At 37.6% G+C, this 17,278-nt stretch overlaps 1 protein-coding gene across 1 annotated transcript in view; it reads left to right on the forward strand.

Moving 5' to 3' along the window:
• Positions 1 to 13,904: 13,904 nt before the first annotated feature.
• Positions 13,905 to 17,278, forward strand: part of LOC127425007 (CYFIP-related Rac1 interactor A-like) — a 59,451-nt gene continuing 56,077 nt past the window's right edge. The window contains exon 1 of the mRNA XM_051670582.1: positions 13,905 to 14,034. The gene's annotated coding sequence lies outside the window, so the exon portion shown is untranslated. The remainder of the gene's footprint in view (positions 14,035 to 17,278) is intronic.

Below are 17,278 nucleotides of genomic sequence, written 5' to 3' on the forward strand. Positions count from 1 at the left end.
ACAACCAGAATCACCTAGTTACATTTGAGTGAACATGCATGATCTTGCTCCACTATTGGCACACTCAACACTAGATGCATAATTGTAGACCTGCCATCATCAGAGCACAAACATAATTAAACACAAAGAGAAAAAGCATTCACAGGGAACCTTTATTGAATGATGTGCATTAGTGGCTTGTTATTTTAAAAGAACAGAAACTTTTGTGTAAGAAAATGCGTGAGTAAATCTATCAGATAAATTTACCAGTGTAAATATTTACTCTTCTGTGGCGTGCTTGCAGCTCAGTGGTTTTATCTTTAGCGGCTTGCCAATATGTGTTCTCTGACTCTCTCTCATTCTCCCTCAACACCTCATGCATGGTTATCAGCTATGAAAGGGAAAAGACATTTAGCACTTACAGGAATAGTTCACCCAAAAATGCTGTCATAATTTACTCACCTTCATGTCATCCCATGCCCGTATGACTTTCTTTCTTCTGTGTGACTTTAGCACTAAAAATTAACACATAATTTTGGGTTGTTTTACACCAAAACCTACCGTATGACTTTAGAAGACTTGGAATATAACACACAAGCCACACAGACTTCTTTTATGATACTTTTGAGTCCTTTTTAAGCTTTAAAGTGAGTCACTATCCACTGTAATTATAATGAAAAGACAGACCGTGATATTCATTACAGTTTCTTCTTTAGAATATTTCTTTGCAAGAAAGAAAGTCATGAAGACTTACAATGACAGGAGGGTAAGTAAATAATCCAAATTCATCTAAAGCTACTTTAAACAATTTTTGTAATTCTTGTATAAGTATTGCACATGCTGTTATTATGACCTCATATTAAAGGAATATTCCGGGTTCAATACAAGTTAAGCTCAATCAACAGCATTTGTTGATTACCACAAAAAAATTTTTTGACTCGTCCTTTCATTTTATTTTAAAAAGCAAAAATCTGGTTTACAGTGAGGCACTTACAATGGAAGTAAATGTGGCCAATCTGTAAATGTTAAAATACTCAGTGTTTCAAGAGTATAGCCACATAACCTAAACAATATATGTGTAAAAATGATTTTAGTGTGATAAAATCACTTACTTACCTTTTTTTTGGTAAGTTATAGCCAATTTCACAACTTCGTTGCCATGAAGCCCTTAAACGACTGTAAATTTAAACTACTATACAGGTCAAATAATACACAAGTAAAAAAAAAAAAAAACAAACAAAAAAAAATATATATATATATATATATATATATATATATATATATATATATATATATATATATATATATATATATATATATGTATAGCATAGTGTCATAAAAATGTGAAAGGTCTGTAATTTTTAACATGTTGCGGGAAAGACTTCATTTTTAAGACTTATTTACTCACCTCCTTTTCTTCCATGGAACACAAACATTTCGTATGTTAAGCAGAACATTAGGGATTGATAGCCTCAGTCACCAGTCACTTTCATTGTATAGAAATAATGATGCATTGAAAGTAATGGTGACTGAGGCTAGCATTTTGTCTGACATCGCCTTTTGTGTTCCACAGGAGGAAAAAAGAAAGTTATATGGGATTGGAACAACATAAAGATGAGTAAATGATGACAGAATTTCTTTTAAAAGACCAGAATGTTTTCTTTAAACCATCTTCTGTCCTAAAGGGTACAATAACTGGCATCACTGCCAAATGTGCTTAAGACAAAATAATGGATAGAGCTTTTCACATGAACAGACATTAATGCTCTCACTTGTGCCTTTCTACACCTTGCTATTCGATCCAAAGTTTACTATTCTTCAGTGTTCAGTATTTGTCAGATCAGCTGTGGATTACCAGTGAAGGACAGTTATTAGGCTACATCACCATTACCCATGGCTCCACAAATCACTTTGGCCTCAGTGACCCAAGGTTGCCATAGCAACAGAATACTCTCTGTGGCTTCATTAAAGAGATAGTTCACCCAAAAATGAAAATTCATACATTATTTACTCACCCTCAGTTTGTTCAAAACCAATATGCCTTTCTTTTTTTTTTTCTTTTTCTTTTTTTTTTTTTTTGGTACACAAATGGAGTTTTTCAGTGATGTTATACAATGGCAGTTTATGGTGACTACCTCTTCAACCTTCAAAAAGACACAAACAGTGCCGGCCCTGCCTATTGAGCGACATATGCCGCTGCATAGGCCCCTGCGGCCACCAAGGCCCACCTACCATGGGTTCAGTATAGCCAAATAATTATTTGCAATAAGTGTAAATAGCACTGGGCACACAGCCTGACTATATGCATGCCAATAGTTTGATGGAACCTATCAAAACTATTACAATTATTGCATATGCTTCAAAGAAAAGACATGCATATATAAGTATGTGAATTTGACCTTGCATATCCTAAGATTTAATATGGTGACATTGGTAAGATAATTGGTTAGTTGTGTGGGTGATCCAGGTTCAAATCCTCTTTTTTACTAATTTCACTATTCTCCCCTTATCAATCCATGTAAGTGAAGACAGTGGCTGTACATGCCATCGAAAAGTCACTTATTTTAAATAAAAATGAACACAAAAGGTGTAAATAAAGTGTCTAAGTGGAGTGTGATATCACTGAAAGTAAACGTTGTGTTCTCGTTGTGATTGGGGGGCTTCACTAAATGTTGGGCAATGCAGAGAAGGGGGTCGGATGTGCACACGCACGCCTTTCCCGGTCTGAAACGCGTGGTTGGTGGTTTTTTCAGCAGCTCGGCATTTCACAGGCCAGCGAAAGCAAGGGTCGTGGCGCCGACTCGGTTACCCATTTCCTGGACCTCTAAAGCCGTGCTATGCATTTAAAGACAGCAGTGACAAGGTACCATTACGTGACACATCAGGTGTGTTTCTTCCCACCAGCGATGTATTCAAGTTCAGTCACAGTACTTACAGCCTACTACATGCACTGATGTTGTTATATATTATAGCTACTGTTTTATTATACACCAGGGTGCAAATAGCAAATGCCACTATTTACAGCAAGTGTAAATATCATCTACTGTAGCCTACCATACCTTAATTTGGTAATTTAATTCTTTCTTATTCATTTCCACATAACTTCATTAAATATATTTATTAATTTGCACAAGTGAAGTGTGTTTGTTTGTTTGTTTTAAAAATGATTTTCTTTCATTTGTACTTCTGAAGTAGATATACCTGTGCTGATAGTTTTGCATTTTTTAAGATTTATTGCTTTTGAATAAATAGACTTATTTATTTACTTATTATTTGCACAATTTAAACTTACCGATGTGGGGTGTGTTTGGATAGGTGTACTTGAAGGTAGGGAGGCCCCATTTTGAAAATCTGCTTAGGGCTCCTAAAATGTTAGGGCCAGCCCTGGGTGAAAAACAAACCTTATTTGATTATTAAAGATTATTTAGTGAAAATCTGGACCGTCCTGCGCACGTTTATGAGAGTGCACGAGAGCAGCAGAATACACAGCCCCCGCTTGCGAGGTGGGACGTTCATGCGAGAAACCGCTTTGTTGTTGGTGCAACTGGACCACCAGAGAAATTCACAACAGAGAACACAACACAGCTGCACACAAACCAGAGAAAAATAGTCGAAAAATATTTGTTTGAACCAGAGTACTTGGAAATCAAACAGAGAGATGGAGGAAGCTAAAGGCAGACAAAGCCCCACTGTGTCTTAACCTGACGCCAAACGACACGCGATAAACGTTTTCTTTTTATGTTAATCAGAGTTTATGTTTATGTTGTTAATATCTGATGGTCCTATTGTTGGCGCACAGGACAGCAATGGTTGGTCAAGATTTCACTGAATAATCAATTAGGTTTTGATTTGTTTCTCACCAAACCTTATAGTATGCCTTCAGAACAAGGCATGTGTCACACTGAATAATTTGTTAGACTTCTGACTGATACAATGTTAAATGTTAAATGATTTTCAAGCAGACAAACACAAACATTTTCAAAAACAGCACGATCCTCTATCTGATTAGAGTGTACATGAAATATTACATATATTGGCGAAGAGTTTGAGCTATATATGCTAGATACGATTCGGTGATATTAAATTAAGCACACGATCAAATTGTGTTGGTAAATGAGTTAATGTGAAAACATTGACATCTAGTGGCGCAGGCTTGTATGAATACTATATGGATCTCCTTTGACTAAAAATACTTCAGTAATAAATATATTATAAAAATCATAGGCGGTATTGAAGGACTCTGATGCATATTTGCGTGTATGAGATTCCCACACCTGTGGTAAATGAGCGGCACAAAATTTTTTTGTTGTTGTTTTTTTTGTGGCTCAATCAAAATTCAATGTCGACAGAATCGTGTCATGAGTGAGTTAGAACACTAGAGGGTGTTAAAGATTAGTTTATAAATGTCAGGCGCTCATTTGTTCATAAGTAGAATGCTATCAAATATAACATTTCTGTCAAGAAGATGCAGCAAAAAAAATAAATAAAATAAAATAAAATAAAAATAAATTATTTTACTACAAATAAAACAGTTGAAAAAATAAACTAGTTAATATATGGCTTGATTAAAAGAAACCGCTTAATCATTTCCTTTCTATAATGGAAAAATATGAATCCAGGGGTGTGGAATTAATATGCACATTTTGTTCAAACTTGTTTACAAGATTCAAAACCACCTTTGCCGTTTGGCATCATTGAAATCAATATTTTTGGTTCATCCAGAAATGAAAATTCTCTCATCATTTACACATTCTCATATTGTGCCAAACCTGTATGATGTTCTATCTTCCATGGAACACAAAAGCAGATGTTAGGCAGAATGTCAGCCTCTGTCACTGTTCCCTTTCATTGCATATTTTTTTTTTCCCATACAATGAAAGTGAATGGTGACTGAGTTCCTAACATTCTACCTAACATTTCCTTTTGTATTCCATGGAAGAAAGTAAGTCATATGGGTCATGGATGCCCATTAAGTATCTATTCAGAGTGGCTGTAGGGTGCTGGCCGCTAGCCCAAGACGTGCCCCAGCTGTCCGGTGTAACACAGCTCGCCATTTGATGCTGCTGAAAGAGGAATGGTTAGTATAATAAACTGATCTGAATGGGGCTATTGCACTACACAGTTCCCTTGGTGATGATAACTCTGTGACGTCTGTGTTGAAGAGAAAGGAGTGAATGCGCCACGTGGAGGAGCAAAGACTGAAAGGGAGTGAGGGCTGGTGCCATGACTGATACCCGGTGGGAGGAGGCTGGCTGTGGCAGAGGGGCAGCTGTCTTATAGACCTCCCTCCTCCCCCACCTGGAGCTGAGGGCCCGGCACACAGGCACACAGGTGGAAGGGTGCCAGCATGGTCGCCTGCAGTGCCAGCAAAAGTGTGTTTCTTTATAATCAGCCTCTTCAAATGCTAATAGTGAAAAGCAGACTTTGGATTATTAGTATGGAGTGTCTGTGTGTACTTCAGGGTTGGGCAAAATTCAAAATGTAAGTGTCCCTTACAGTTCATTGTAACTTTTGCAACAGGGTGTTTAAATTTGAATTGAACTGATAAGAAGATACATTTACTGAATTAAAATTCAGTAAAAAGAAATTCAACATTACTAATTATGTTCCACCTCTGGAGTCACATGTTTGAATCCAGGGCATGCTGAATGACTCCAGCCAGGTCTCCTAAGCAACCAAATTAGCTCGGTTGCTAGGGAGGGTAGAGTCACATCCTCCTCGTGGTCGCTATAATGTGGTTCTCACTCTCGGTGGGGCACGTGGTGAGTTGTGTGTGGATGCCTCGGAGAACAGCGTGAAGCCTCCACAGGCACTAGGTCTCCGCGGTAACATGCTTAACAAGTCACGTGGTAAAATGCGTGGATTGAGGTCTCAGACACAGAGGCAACTGAGATTCTTCCTCCACCACCCCGACTGAGGCGAGTCACTACGCTACCACGAGGACTTAGAGCGCATTGGGATTTGGCCATTCCAAATTGGGGAGAAAAGGGGAGAGAGACACACACACAGAGAGAGAGAGAGAGAGAGAGAGAGAGAGAGAGAGAGAGAGAGAGAGAGAGAGAGAGAGAAAACATTACTAATTATGCCCATTTATTCCCTTATATCTATGTAAAATACTGATCAGACATATTTCTCAACACTGTCAATAAGTTTAATACTGTCAAAACAATATATATAAAAAATATATTAAATTTTTTGTCATACAGAACAATCCGTGTATCATTCGTTCATTTCATATTCAATTAGGGATTTAAAATCGGGAAAACGACTTATTTCATTATTCGTTTACAAAACCAATTTTAAGAAACAAATAATGACTTGTTTTTCGTAATTTCGATGTAATGCTCAAGTTAAAAATAGGAAATTGGAAAAATAGTCACGGGACACTGTGCGTTTTGATGATTTGATTTCACTAATATATGGCTTGAATATTTTATTCGCACATATGGGCGGGCCTGAAACGCCCCTTTCTTCTGATTGGTCAACCTGCACCTCGTCTTCCTCAATGCTGTGAGACAGATTAAAAGTTCCCTGCTGTTTAATTGTTCAGATGAATTTGTCTCATATTATATGCTTTACCATTTATTCTCCAAAACTCGCCACGTTTATTGCAGCTGAGCTATCCCTCTCATCAAATAGTCAGATTTATCAGACAGCCCTACACATAAACCTGCCGTCTTTGACGTTGCTCCAGTTTGAAAAGGCATGGTTTTAAATGAGATGACGAAAATAACCATACATTCATAAGACTATTGAAGCATATGCCTACATTGTAAAGACATAGGCTTACATTTAACTGTGGGGTAAAGTTATCTTCAGGTGCGATATTCGTTGGATATTCACCTGTGGTGCGTAAGGGACCGTCGGAAAACTCCACACACAATTAAAATGTCACTGGCGTAGAGCAGTCATTTATTTGACCATTGACTTGCATTTTATATCATAAAAAAAAAAAAAAAAAAAACATTGTTGTTTAAAAAAAAAAAAAAAAAAAAAAAAAAAACGCATTTCAGAGGTTGTAGTAGATTGCCAGAGTGATGGCTGTGCATATGAATGTACAGTATTCACTTATATTATATAAGTTCCCAGTAGACAGATTGACTTACTACAGATGAGATTTTTACAGTTAGTCAGTCTATCCACTGGGAAGTTACTATAACCTTTGGAATGTGAAAATAACATTATTAGTCATTTTTATGATGTTTATCCTAAAATAACCTAATACTGTACTCATATTATTGAATTTACTGTAATAATCTCACCTGTCGTAAATCAGACTGTCTACTGGCAACCTACTACAACCTTTGGAATGTGAAAGTTTACTTTTAATGTTTTATGTTTAACTTGCACATCAACTGAATGAATGACTGGACACCGCCTGTGTTTAATAGTGAGAGGAAGTTTCAGACGTTCCTTTAAGTATGCTAAGCAATGAAAGCTCATCAGAGCATTTTCAGTCATAATTCTGCAGCCACACCAATTGACAGTTCTGAGTGCAGTGTTTTATGTCTGTATATTATAGTTTTATACCATTTATATTAATATTCCATAAAATCAAGCCAAGTGTGCGAAAAATTTGCAAACTCTCTCCCCTCCTCTCCATCAGGTCTCCATATAGAGCATTGTGTTTTGGGGCTGCACCCCTGCATTCCATGCACACACGCTCAAATTCATCGCCCCAGAGGTCTCAGATCAGTGTTAGGGCTCCATAGTAGATTATAATAGAATAATAAGTCTTTAAAAAGGGTTAAACGCAGATGTTTTCAAAAGACACAAGCTTGTCAGCCGAATGAAAACAGCAGCTGACACCAGGGACAAAGACATAAGCCTCCGCACTGTGATGGTGAATGTGTACAAAAGATTCAAGAGGCTTTATTGGCATGGTTAAAAGCTTTAAACTGCCAGAGCACAAGGAACATACTGTATGCACATACACATGTAGATGCATACAGTGGTCCCAAAAAATATTTGGACACTTATTCCACACTTGAATTCATACAATTTCATTGCATTAGATTACAAAATACAGTATCAAACCAAGTGCCAAATGCAAACAAATTATGCTAGACCTTTTCTCAGGAATAACTTCACTTGTCTTAGCCATTTTAGAATAACTTTTAACCAACTGGTCCCAAAGTAATTTTGAGTAAGTAGAAGTCAGTTTCCCTCAAGTTCACACAAGTTTTGTTTTGATATTTTGTTATATAGTATAAAGACATTCATACATATGTAAGTGTGGATAAAGTGTCCTTTCTGGACATAAAATAAAATAAAATAAAATAATAAAAAATAAATAAGTACAATTATTTAATAAATACAATTAAATTAAATATAAAATATAATATTTACTTATTTAATATATATATATATATATATAACATTCAAATTAAATACAATTTAAATAAAATAAAATTATGGTTTGTCATTCAAATTTACACAAAATTGTAAAAAAAATAAATAAATAAATAAAATAAATCATTCTCTCCTGTGTCACACACCCTTACCTAGACAGCCAATGTCAGTTGTCGTTAGAAAGGAGGACAACAATTGTGTGAGTGTCTTAATAATAGGAATTGCTAACAGAAATGAGAGGAGATCAAAAGCTGAGGTGACAAAAGAGAGTGATGAAACAGATAAGATAAACAAGTGAAAACAGAACACAAAGTATTCACACTAGAGTTACAGAGATGAAAGTATTGAACCGAACAAGCTTTTACAAGCAGCCATAAAGAGCCCTCTTTCCATTCCGCATTCTCATCCTCATTCATTCACTGACTGACTGTTTCAGGGTCAGCAGGTCACCTTACTCACTCTTATGGCTTTTAAAGACTGACCTTTAAGACTCAAATGCCCCCTCTTTTCAGGTCAGATCACCAGTGTTTGTGTGTGTATCTGTTTCGTGGAGTCAGACTTAATTAACTTGATAGACATTAATGACGGTATTTTCAGAGTCCACTTAATGGAAGCTGAATTTAGTGCTATGTGTGATATTAGTTGAACTAAAATGAGAGTTGAGCTGTCCATGTGAGAATGAGAGGATGGACTGGAGAGCCATAGGGAAGGAAAATCGCAAATGAGATCTCTTTAATATCTCAATTGTTTCTCCAAGACAGCAATGAGATTAAATGGAGAGCAAATCAAAACTTTTGCTTGAGACTCTCAGAAATTTAGTCAGTGAAATCGCACATGTGTCTGCTCTAGAGTTTTAGAAGAGATCTCAGCAATGTCACAAACTTTTCTCAGATTTGCCAAGATACCAAAGTGTGCCGTTAAAAGTCAGAGATTTAGAAATGATCTCGGACATTTCTCATCAAGCTCTTCCAAGATCAGATTATCTGGACTATGCTTTGCACATTAATTGTACAGCTTTATACTCTCACTATATGTCAACAATTGTCTCATTTGTCTCTCTTTTTATTTATCTGAAGGTATTATAAGAAAAACATCTGAGACAAAGTTGATATTTCAGTGAAACATACAGTAACTAAAAACTCCATTAAGCCTTAGCAGCTATAAAAGAACATTGTTTGAGCTATAACATTATCCTCTGGGAATGGAGGACTTCAGAAAGGGTTTAGGCTTCTGTTTATGGGTGTTTTTGCAAAAAAATAAAAAATAAAAATGTTTTTACATTGTGGTTGAATTCCATGCTTACTGGGGAGTGAAACGGACAAAGAAAGTGGCCTGGGGTGTTTGCAGCCTTCCTTATAGAAGCTCTCAGTTCTCTCCTTTTATCCTCTTTGCTGTTATACCATTCTTTACCCATCATCCCATCCTCTGAGTGTTCTGATGGAGAGACTTCAAATGGGTACGTTATTGCAAAGCAACATCAAGCGCAATATTCTCATAGCTTCCAACAATATAAAAGACCTCCTACAGTCATCCGTTTTACACGTTGTAGAGTTTTCCGCGGGCTGGGCCGATTCCAGTGCGGCAAGGGAGAGACGTTTTTCCCCAGAGAGAAGTGAAAGTGAAAAAGAGGTTCTGAGTACTGCACTAAAAAAAAAAAAAAAAAAAAAAAAAACACACAGCATTCCACTCGCACACAAAAACCGAGACATACAACACCAAACAGAGTTATTATCACTTCATTATGTCATTGCATATTCATGTGGACAGGAATTAGAGATTATTAAAATCTCTCAAAGACAGTGTATGGCAGTGAAAATTCAATATATGACAGTGTGTGTTTGAGGAGGTTTATTTTAAAGCACAAATGTCAAACACTGAAGAGTGATTCAGTTTGCAATCACACTAAATGCAGGAGTTTTAAAAGCAGTCTTCCTAAAGTCTTCCTAGTGAATCAAACCAACATGACACACATATGCTTATCAGGTTCATTTTTAGCTCACGATTAAAAGGTAAAGCAATGGCAGCCAGTGATGCTCTGCATCTGACATGCTGTCAACATAACAACATACTGTATTTCACCTACACATGTTTAATTCACAATGGCCACCTCATACACTATGACATCTAAAAGAACATTTCCAGTATGTGGCTGTTTGAAGTATAGTATAAACTAGTGGCAATTTCTCAGGGCCAGCAAAGCCTTCTCTGCTGGCATAACATGCCTAATAAATAAATATTGTTTCATCCTTTCATTCTCATTGACCTTTTTGCCAATGTATTTTCAGTCGCTTTCCACTCCTAATTCATCTACAAACGAAGGGAGAAAAACAAAAAAATGTATCCAATCAGAATTTATTCCTCGATGCTTACAAGCAAAGTGTGACAACTGTTTCACAAATCACATGCCCGAAGCCGTACTCCTTATCCAAAGCAGCACGTGAGTCTGAGCTCCACCCCGTCAGGCCTTCAGAATTTCCACAGAATCCCTAAACAGTGCAAATGAATGAGCAACTAAAGTCAGATTGTCAGATTCATCAGCCAATCAGATTGATTTATTTGTTCTTGTGGGTGTGGTCTTCAGGATATGTCCCAGTCCAGGCCTTCTAGCTGGTCTTGACTGACGCAATCACGCTTTAAGTGACATAATTTGAAAGGGAAGAGCACGAGATCTTGCTGACGAGTCGGCTGTCCTCACCATTGAAAAAGAGATACTTATGGATTTAAAAACCTGAGATGTTCTGCATGATCGTGTGATTGATTAATTAAACAGGAAAGGAGGACTGATTTTCATTTCAAGCAAATTATTGTTATAGCAACATCTGGAGTTTTCTAAGTGTAAATTAGGCTGCTTGAGCATTCAGTGTCAGATCAAGTTGAGAAGTAACTGTGTACCCTGACGAAACAAAATGTATTGCAAGCAAAATTTAAATCACAAATATTATTAGATAGTTTTTCTTGGTATTAGACCTCCTTGGTTCTGGCTTTCGTGCGTGGACGTGTTTTTAAAATGTCAATTGGTATTATTAGTTGACTGCCACGTAATGTATGATAGGCATACGGTGTCTTATTCATTATGATACTGTGTTTTCTTAATGGCATGAATCACACTGAAGGCCTAGACTTAGACTGCATGGGCCGTGGCTGGTATAAACACCATAGCAAATACAAAATTACATGCTCATGAACATTTTGTTTTGTTTTTTCAACACTGAGGCTTTACAGTAGGTGAAAATTCCAGCTGAATGGAAAATGAATGAGTGGAATATATTTATATAAATATTAAAGCAATATCACATGAGCAAGAGTGCTGTATGTCCAGCTAACAGCACGTCTGTGCCACAGCCATGCTGATAGATGGACAATACAGCACGATTGTGAATGTGATATTGCTTTTGTACAACAGTTTATCAATAAGTAAATAAATAAATAAACTAGGGAAAAACTAAGGACTGTCCCAAAAAAAATAAAATAATAATGCTTGTGTGTGTGGAATTACTTGTTTTTTCTTTTACACCACAGAATCTGTTAACGTCAACGTCAGCTCAGCTTGCTCATAGCGCAGACTAGACGGTCATTTGTCGTAACTGTTGTATAAATATATATACACTACCGGTCAAAAGTTTTGAAACACGACTGAAATTTTTCTCATGATCTTAAAAATCTTTTGATCTGAAGGTGTATGCTTAAATGTTTGAAATTAGTTTTGTACACAAAAATATAATTGTGCCACCATATTAATTTATTTAATTATAAAACTAAAATTTAATAAAAAAAAAAATCATATTTTTTTTTTTTAAATTGATGACTTGGACCAGATAATAAAGAAAAGCAGCCAATAAGTGCCCAACGTAGATGGGCTCTCCTTCAATACTGTTTAAAAAGCATCGCAGGGTGATACCTCAAGAAGTTGGTTGAGAAAATGTCAAGAGTGTCTGCAAATTCTAGGCAAAGGGTGACTACTTTGAAGATGCTAAAATATAATTTATTTTGGATTTATGTTGGGTCACAACATAATTCCCATAGCTCCATTTATGTTATTCCATAGTTTTGATGACTTTACTATTATTCTAAAATGTGAAGAAAAAATATAATATATATAAATATAATATATATAACAAAGAATGAAGTGTTTCAAAACTTTTGACCGGTAGTGTACATAAAAATGACCTGACTTAACTTAAGTCGTACAGGTTTGGAACAAAATGAAGGTTAGTAAATAACAGAATTTTCCCTAAGAGATCCTTAGCTCTGAATGTGTTTAAAGACAGTGCCATCATTGTTTTTAGAGATGTTTACATTGTTTTTGACCCAGTGCTCTATATAACTGCACTGATCAGGTCAGGCCCATTTCTAATCACAGCAGTGATGAAGTGTAGCAGAGAAGACTGAGGCTGCTGGTCCAAATGGAGAGTATAGTCTGGCAGTGGTATCAGCTGCTTTTACTAACCTCAGGATGGGCCTTTTCCAGCCAATGAACTAACACAAACTCACACGCATGGCCACTCGCACAAATACACTCTGAAATTCACATTCATCCATGCATGAACATATTGACTCATACAGATGTGCATGCTCACATGTATTTTGTCTGTTATTTTGACAAATAAAAAAATGAGGTGCCTGGTCTATTGTGTTTCTGTAAGGATGCTAATAATGAGAAAACAAAGTTTTAAAACACCCTCATGAAAATAGACAGGACAGAACTATTGCAAATGTAGTTCAGTGGAAAAATTCATGGTATATTGTTCATTAAATCAGGTGACCACAGTGTTGTCTTTGTATGCAGATAATGAAAAAAAATTAATAGCATTTAGCATAAAATGTGGTCATAATCCGTCTCTGACCACTTTAAAATGTGATTTCACTGATCCGATCACAGTACGTCTTGGGTGCATTAACACCTGGCCTTTAATATGATCAAGTGCTATCCGATTGTGATCCCATCCATTTTAGTGCCAGATGCGTAGCAACATACAACATCTTGTCCGCCTCCGACAAGGTTCTGCAGATGTGTTAAATGTCTGCTGAAGCTCTTTATTATGTCAGTCATCCTTCCTGCACATTCACACTCATTCATGCATTCGCAAACAAGCACAATGCGCAAAAACTAAAAACACATTCAGGATTAGTTTCCCAGAAGAACTGTTAATGTGTAGGCAGCACATTGCCATTGTTATACTGAATTTCATTCTCTCTAGAGAGCAAAAGAGGGAGAATAAATACAAAATGTTCTGCACACTGCATGCAGAGAGAAATATCTCACGATTTCTCCTATTATTCACTCTGTCTTCGTTTCCCTCTAACTTAATCTGCCCACTTCTCAATTATTTTATGTCAAGGTACATATTTATATAACATGAGCTCTGGTGATGATGAGAGGTTTACTCAGGCTTTCTGCATTCAAAATAGTTCAGTGCGTGGGTTCCCAACCCCATGGCAGCTATAGCTGGTGTGATGTATCAAAAGCACACTATGAGTCACTTTACAAATGTCTGTCTCTCTCTCATTCGTTTTCTATCTCGCCCTCTTTCTCCACGCGTGGGAATGAAAGTGCGCCAGCTCCTACTGTGAACATCATGCCTTTCCATCACGTTTCTCCCATGGCAAAAATGTCCAAATAAACATCTTGAATGGTTGAATTCATTTATTTAATCAATAGGAATGTACTGTCATTAAACTGGATGGTACGCCGATCAACTACAGGTAAGATTTTGAAGATTTTTCTGAAGCAAATGAGAATGGTGCTTAGTGCTTACCCATGCAAAGCCTAGAAGCCAAAATGCTGTGGTGGTTTGGTGGTTGCCAGGGAGTTTAATGTGGTTGCTAAGGAGTTCTGAGTGGTTTTAAGTATGCTGCTATATGGTTGCTATGGTGCTTTGAGGGGTTGTTAGAGCATTGCTAGGTGGTTACTAAGGCATTCCTAGGTAATTGCTAAGATGTTGCTAGGCGGATTCCAAGGTGTTTTCTGGGGGTTGCTAGGGCATTGCTAGACAGTTGCTAGGGTGTTTCCAGACAGTTGCTAAGGTGTTCAGAGTGGTGTTTAGCACATTGCTATGCAGTTACAAGGGTGTTTTGGGGGGTTTGTAGGAAAAGGCTAGGGTGTTGCTACTGTAGAAAGTTGCTAGGGTGTTTTCTGAGGGGTTGGTAGGGTAATGTTTACTAGAGTTACTAGGAGGTTTTTGGATGGTTGCTAAGGTGTTCTGATGGGTTTTTAGCACATTGCTAGGGCACTGCTATGTGGTTGCTAAGGTGTTCTGAGGGATTTTTAGCACATTGCTATGCAGCTACAAGGGTGTTATGGGGGGGTTTCTAGGAAATGGCTAGGGTGTTGCTACTGTAGGCAGTTGCTTGGGTGTTTTCTGAGGGTTGGCTAGGGTATTGTTTACTAGAGTTACTAGGAGGTTTTTGGGTGGTTGCTAGGGCACTGCTAAGGTGTTCTGAGTTGTTTTTAGTGCATTGCTACGCAGTTGATAGGGGGTTTTGTGGGGTTGATAGGTGGTTGCTAGGCAATTGCTAGGCAGTTGCTACAGTGTTTTTAGGGGTCGCTAGGGCATTGCTAGGTGGTTGCGAGGGTGTTCTGATTGTTTTCTAGCACATTGCTACACAGTTGAGAGGGTGTTTTGGGGGGTTGCTACAGTAGGCGGTTGCTAGGGCATCGAATGTTGGTTGTTAGGGTGTTCTAGGTGGTTGCTGGTGTTTTCTTAGTGATTCCTTGGCTGTTTGTTAGGGTGTTCTGGATATATGCCAGGTGGTTGCTTACTGGCCCAAGTCAAGAGAGCCATCTCCAAATTGACCCTATGATATTATGGTCCCTACATATGGTTAAGGTACCTCCAACATTTTATCATGCACCAGATTAAAATCGAAAAGTCTGATTACTTATAAGAGTAATGGCACACCTCTGCTCAACAAGCTGCACAATTAATTTATGTCTGTTGCACAAATGGTGTGAGACAAGTTACATGTTGAAGTTTAACACTTAGGGTTAGGGTTTTTTTTTTCAAATGTATGTCAAATGTGTTCAAAAATACTGTATGAGCAATAGCAATAGTGACACTTGCCTTAGTAAGCACAACATACTAAAAGCCCCTAGGACAGTCATACACCTTGCACTTCTATTCTCAAGCATTGACTGTAATCTACACTCACTTATTTACTTAAGGAATTGACTGGAAGCAGCATAGCCATACACCAGTGAAGAGCTTAAGGTAATGCAAGGCTTATCTACAAGTCTTCCCTTATTCCAGCCCCTTGACATCTTCCCTGAGACTTCCATCCTTAGAGAGCCTCACTGAAATCCAGGACTCTTACTGGGTGCCCCAAGCAAGCCCAGAAAGATGTGGGTAAATTTGGAGCCCACAGGTTAATAAAGATTAGCAGAGCAGATGTTTTGTCAAGATTTAAAAAAAAACACGTCTCCACAGAAGCCTCAATCCACACATACATTTGTGGGCCATGCCAAGGAGATAATACACATTAATACAGTTAGGTAAGGTTTAACTCTCAGACCTCCTCTGGCTGTCTCCTCCGTGGGAACGGTGACTAAACAGATTTGCATCTGTAGTGCATTATTAGAGCCGAGAACCTCCCAGAGCTTTCACTCCCTTTTCCCACCACAATGAAACCACACAACACACTCAGCCTTGTTCTAACAGAGTAAAACATTATAGGAAACCATCTTGCACAAACAGGCTTCTACAGGTCTCTGTTTTACAACTACCCACAAACAAACACTTGGTAAGCAAATAAGGAACCACAAACAAAAGTTCAACCCACAGCATCAATTCATGCCTGCCATCAGAAGTGCCTCACCAAAGCTCCTGTTTCCTGTTCTCTGTCATTCACGTATGAAAGTATTTCTGGAAAAACCTGTTTAAGTTGGTAGTGGTGTCTTAAAACATGGTATTTAGTCTAAGATTGTCATTAACTTGTCCAAACTATGTAACAGTTGGTTATCCATGCTTATGGTAGTCAAGCCAGATTTTGGAATGGCCAGCTTGGACCAGCTAACAGTATAACAGCCTTCTTATATTGTTAGCCATTACTCAACTCTGTCCTCAGTCAGAGATGATACACTTGTGTCAGAGAGGATTAAGAATGTGTTAGCATTAGATAAACATGCAAATACTGTATGCAACATGTAATAACCTAATCAACACCACATTCTAATCTACAGCAGTCCAGCCTAGATACTACAGACAGACTCTCACAGAAAGCTTCAGCAGAATAAGATGCTCTGGCCAGAGAGGAGATGATATGTCTCAGTAACATTAATCTCAGCACTATTCTCACAGGCTAGCACCAATACAGTCGATAAAATGAGGAAACTCAACACTTCTTAACTGCATACAGCAGAATCTACCACAGGAGAAGCGCTCTAATTCATTATATTCTCTGTTCACAAGTCAGTCACAAAAGTGCTCGATATTAATGATGGTGAATACTTTTACAATGAGTGAATTCACTGGCTGGTTACCACATCATAAAACCTCTTATGAAAGTCTGAAATGTGATTTTTGTGTTTTTTTTATCACTGGAAGTATTTTTAATACATTAGTAGTATTATTAGTGCATTAGTTCAAGTATTAGTATGTAGTATAAGGCACAATGTGATTTACACATACTGTAAACAACATGTTCCTGAATCAACAACCTTTCATGTTCCTGGTTAAACATTCCAATCAACCAAGCATAGTTATTATTCTATCTCTAACCTCCACCCTATTGCTACAACTAAAATCACAGGGAAATGATTAATATATATGGGAATGTTGCCCCAGGCCATGCCCCTAAACTAATCTTAACCCTAACCCTACTCATGCACCTAACCTAACCCTAACCCTACTCATGCACCTAACCTAATCCTAACTCTAACCCTTGCCATGCCAAAACCCTACTTCAAATCTGAAGGCAATAATTGGCTGATAAGAATGTTGTTCCAGAACCA

The sequence above is a fragment of the Myxocyprinus asiaticus genome, chromosome 34 (assembly GCF_019703515.2).
Source record: "Myxocyprinus asiaticus isolate MX2 ecotype Aquarium Trade chromosome 34, UBuf_Myxa_2, whole genome shotgun sequence".
Classification (NCBI taxonomy): Eukaryota; Metazoa; Chordata; class Actinopteri; order Cypriniformes; family Catostomidae; genus Myxocyprinus; species Myxocyprinus asiaticus.